Below are 5064 nucleotides of genomic sequence, written 5' to 3'. Positions count from 1 at the left end.
ATTTACAGATCAGTATTTTCCAGAAGACAAAAATCTAATAGAAACTGAAATGATGGATCTTAGGTTCCAAAAAAAGGATAAAAGGTCTATTATTTTTTAAATGAACCTTGAAAATATATAGAACCATTCTAATATTTGAAAAGTGATCATTTCAGCTAACTAGGGAGCACTAACATTGGAGACAAAGTGAGAAACCGAATAGATGGGATATTTTGGCTAATATCTTGAAACATAACACATTTTGTGGGAGCTCTATCTATTTATATAGTGACCATGTGCCAATTATAAGGCAGCATGCTGAGATCATTAGGGCTGAGACAAGTCTATGGCATCACTACAGACATGATGCCCATAAGCCTCCCAGGGAACTTGTTAAAATGCAGATTTTGATTAAGTATTTGTGAAGCCCAAGTGTCTGCATTTCTAACACACTCCCAGGGGATAGAAAGTTACAGGGCAAGAACTAATGTTTGCGCATTACTAAGGCAAGCTATCCATCTTTAATATCTACACAGATGGAAGTGTCCACATAAGAATAAAATTTAAGCTGTAAAGTACATTCTGTGACTTTTTACGTGAAAGGCAGGGAATATTTGATGCTGGCTATTTCTTTGTCTCAACACGCTGAGACTATAAATAGCTGGCTGACGATTAGAAAGTTAAAATGGAGATCAAGTTTAATTTTTGGAGGTGGTATCAGGGCTGTCACCACCAACAACTTAAGGATCTAAATCAGGAAAAGGAATGTTATTCAGCTTTTAGTCACAGTGACAAACTGCCTGGCATAGTAACCCGAAGGAAGGACTCATGTTGTCTCATGGCTTCAAATGCTTCTATCCACAGTCTCATGGTTCCATTATTGTGTGTCCACGTGAGACAGAACATCAAAGCAGCCCACATAGATAGTGATGCAACTGCTTCTTTTATGGCAACCAGGAAACAAAGAGAATGAGAATGAAGTCTGAGACAAATACACGCTCCAAAGGTATGGCCCCTAGAAAGTCATTTATTCAAGTCATTTCCTGCTTTTTAAAAGATTTAACTACTTCACCAATATATATTCAACTGTAGATCCATTGCTGGATTATTCCTTCGTTTAAGTCACAAGACTAATGATGTAATCATTGCTGCCAAACCTCACCTTTTCCTCTGATAAGACTCCACTTACTGATACCCTTCACGATACACCTTTACATAGAGTCACTAACTGGACAGAGTCTCTATCACATGGACCCTTTGGAGTCATGTTTCATATCCAAACTGTAATACTTTGGTTCCTGAAAGAATCATAATACAAGATGTATTAAGATTATCTCTACTAGTCTTCAAAAAATATATATCTAGTTCATTATCTCCTGGCAGCCAGGTGTGGTGGCACATTCCTGTAATCCCAACAGTCAGGAGGCAGATGCAAGTGGATCTCTGTGAGATCTGGGACAACATAGTCTACACAGTAAGTTCCAGGCTAAAGAGGGATGTATGTGATCCTTTCTAAAGAAAATCAATCAAAACACCGAAGTTAACTCTTGGTTGTAAACTTATGTATCGCTGAAAAGAAAAACTAAAAAATTCCAGTGGACAGTGGTGGAACAAGAAACATGCTTTTATAGCAAAAAAACCAGCATAGAGGAAATAATTCACATCCTTGTTCTATGTTGGCTTCTGTTGCTGTGATAATCATCATGACCAAAAACAACTTGGGGAGGGAAGATTTTATTTCATCTTACCCTTTACAGTTCAACATCTAGGGAATCCAAGGCAGGAATTCAAGGCAAAAGCTTGAAGGAGAAACCACGGAGGACTACCTCTTGCTCGCTTGCCCCAGGCTTATATGCATCTTCCTCTCTTATAGAGCCCAGGCCCACATGTCTAGGGATGAAACTTTCCACAGTGTGTCAGGCCTTCCTACATCATTTAGCAATCATGAGGGCAATTCTTCAGTTGAGGATCCCATTTTCCAAGTATGTTTTGTTGACAACCAAGACCATTTATCATAATCCCACAGCTGTGCATCTGTGAGCTCCAAAGGGCTTGTTCAGCCCCATTCCAGCTTGCTAACTTGATTCCACATGTGTCTTTTTCCTGCATGGGCTCTGCTTTCTGCCTGGGGCTTTCTGTCATAGAAGTTCATTCTTCTGCTTCATCTACCATTCTTGAATTCACTATAGTACAGGCTTCATTTTCACAGCTTCACACAATGACCTCTCGGGGGTCACCTGAAGGGACCCCAATCCTGTTAGCCATAGCCTGAACCTTGAAGTTTTTATAAAGATCTGGGTGGAAGAACCCAACTAAACACCTCTTACATTTTTATGCCACCAAGACATCGTCATGTGGAAAATACCAAAGTTTGCTGCCAGCTAAAATATTAGCTGAATTTTCTGGGATTATGACCACTTTAAACCTAAGAAAATCCTCCTTTAGTTAGATGCTCAGCGAACTTTAACAATGTTCTTTTCTCAAGGGAAAATCATTCCAATGAGTCTGTACTTCTAAATTCTTGGGCCAATGGCGGATGGGTGTTCTGGCTCCTAAAGTACCTTTGGGCACCATTAATGTTATAGTGTGAAGTACTTGAATTCTTTTTAATGGTCCTGGTCTCTTTAAAATCACAGATCAATTATCTCCAACTTTATACATGCATTATTCTTCTTGGTCAAACTGAAAGATTTTTATATCATTTTGCTCTGATAATTCCCCTCAACGCTTACTGCAAATAAGTCGAGAAGCAGCCAATAAGATTCATGTGACTGCCTGAATGATGGGCTACCTTGAAATTTCATTTGCCAATTTATTAAACCATTACCTTTTAAAGCAGCTTTCCTCCAAGCTAAGGGCATTAAGAAAATATAGACATGTTCATTGTTGCAATGTAACACAAGTCAGCTTCAGTCCAAATCCTAATTGCATCCTCAGCCCATTCTGAAATCAGGTGCATGCAATATTCTCAGTTTGTATTTCTATGTCTCTTCTGGTCCTCTGAGCTTCAAAAGAACTTTCCAAACTCAGATTACAATATTCCAGAGTGTCTATATCCAACATCTCTAAACATTTCCAGATTACTCCCACAAAACCACCTCAAATGTTTCAGAACATTTTACATCACTAGCAATAACTGTACTGGTGACCTCATTGATTCCAAATTTCTGTGTTAGTCAGTTCTCAATCACTGGGACAAAACACCTGATAAGTCAAGTTAAAGAAGGATAATTAGTGTTGGATCAGAGTTTCAGAAGTTTTATCCCTTAATTATATATCTCTGTTGATTCTGATCAATAGTGAGGCAGTCCATCATAGTGGAAGGGTGTCAGGGAAAAACTGCTTACCTTATATAATATACAGAAAGCAGAGACAGAAAAGGACCCAAGAAAGAAAGACACACTCCCCAAAGACACATTCCTCATGACCAGCTTCTCCAACCAGACCCCAACTCATAAAAGCCCATTAGTGATCTCTCAATTGTCCCCACAGGTAGTGACCAAGGCTTTAACACACTAACCTTTTGCAGGAACCTATATAAACTACTATATCAATGGAGATGTGATTGCAATATCAATCACCATGTGATTTTTGAAGAAAATAAATTCAAGCATAGTGAGAATATATTTGCCTTGTAGACCATGAAGACTGTGTTATTATCTAAATTATGAAGAAAGATATTGAAGAACAAACAAGTATTGTGGGACTTATCAAGAACCCAACAGGTTAATGAAGCATCAGTTGTAAGAACAATGGCCTAATAATAAGTATTTTAGCGATTTTTTTTGTAATAGTATTTTGTAATAGTATTTCACAAATATTTGGTCTCAAAAAACCTAGGCAGTTTTATCATTTATTGAAGATACTAAAAGCATTTATTTATCTGAATGTATCAATTATTTACCATAATTAAAACATAATAAAATTAAAACAAATTTAAACTTAATTTATTTTTGCATTGTTTATGTTGTGGTACTATGGGTGGAACCTAGGGCCTTGCACATGCTATGTACATACTCCATTATGATGGTGTATAACCAGCCCTTCTTTTACTTTTTATTTTGAGTAAAGGTTTTGCTGAGTTACTCAAAATGCCTTAAATCAATCTCTCTCTCTCTCTCTCTCTCTCTCTCTCTCTCTCTCTCTCTCTTCCTCCCTCTTTCCCTCCCTCCATCCCTCTCGCTCTCTCTCTCTCTCTCCTGAAAAATCCTTAAACTTAAAAATCTTCCTGCCTAGCTTTTCATGTAGCTGGGACCATAAACTTGTATCACTAGACCTGCTGGCTCAATTTTTTAAATTAATATATTAAACTATATGGAAAAATAGCAATTAATTAATTAGTAGTACCAAAACATATTTGTAAACAGCAGTGTTTTCCAAAACACAAAATATAATGAGAAGGGCTGTATTACCTTTGTAAATTTAACTTTATAGACATCTGATTCTCAAATTTGCTTTTATATTTACTTTATGGTTGTATATTTTGGTTGAAGTATATGATGAAAACCTACCTTCATAGGTAATTGGAAACAGGAAGGATAGTTTAGGATTTTCAGAAGGTTATGAATATTTTTAATTGATTCTACCTCCAATCTTGACTGGTGGTTATTTCCAGATTCAACTTGTAAAGCCTTTGAGAAGCCATATCAAGGGCTGTGGGAATAGCTCATTGTCAGAGTGCCTGCAAGGAGGCTCTATGTTTGAACGTTAGCCCAAAGGATGAGGAAAAGGAAGAGAAAGACGATGGCAAGAAGAGAAATAAGAAGGAAGAAGAGGAGGAGTGAAGGAAAATGAGGAAGGAGATAGAGAAGGGGTGGAATTGGAGGAGAAAGAAAGGAGAAGGACAAGAAAGGAGAAGGGAACAAAGAAGAGGAAGAGAGGGGTGAGGAGATTTGGAAAAGGAGAAAGGAGAGAGGATGGGAGAAGAATGAGAGAAGTAGAAAGGGAGGAAAGGAGATTAAAGAGAGGATGAAGGAAGAGGAGAATGAGGAGGTGGGGAGAAGGAAGGGGATGGGGCGGGAAGGAGAGAAAAGGAGAGAAGTGGAAAAAAAGGAGGTGGAAGGCAGGCAGGCAGGATATAGAAAA

This window comes from Microtus pennsylvanicus, chromosome 7 (genome assembly GCF_037038515.1).
Source record: "Microtus pennsylvanicus isolate mMicPen1 chromosome 7, mMicPen1.hap1, whole genome shotgun sequence".
Classification (NCBI taxonomy): Eukaryota; Metazoa; Chordata; class Mammalia; order Rodentia; family Cricetidae; genus Microtus; species Microtus pennsylvanicus.
Note: the sequence above shows the minus strand (reverse complement) of the source record.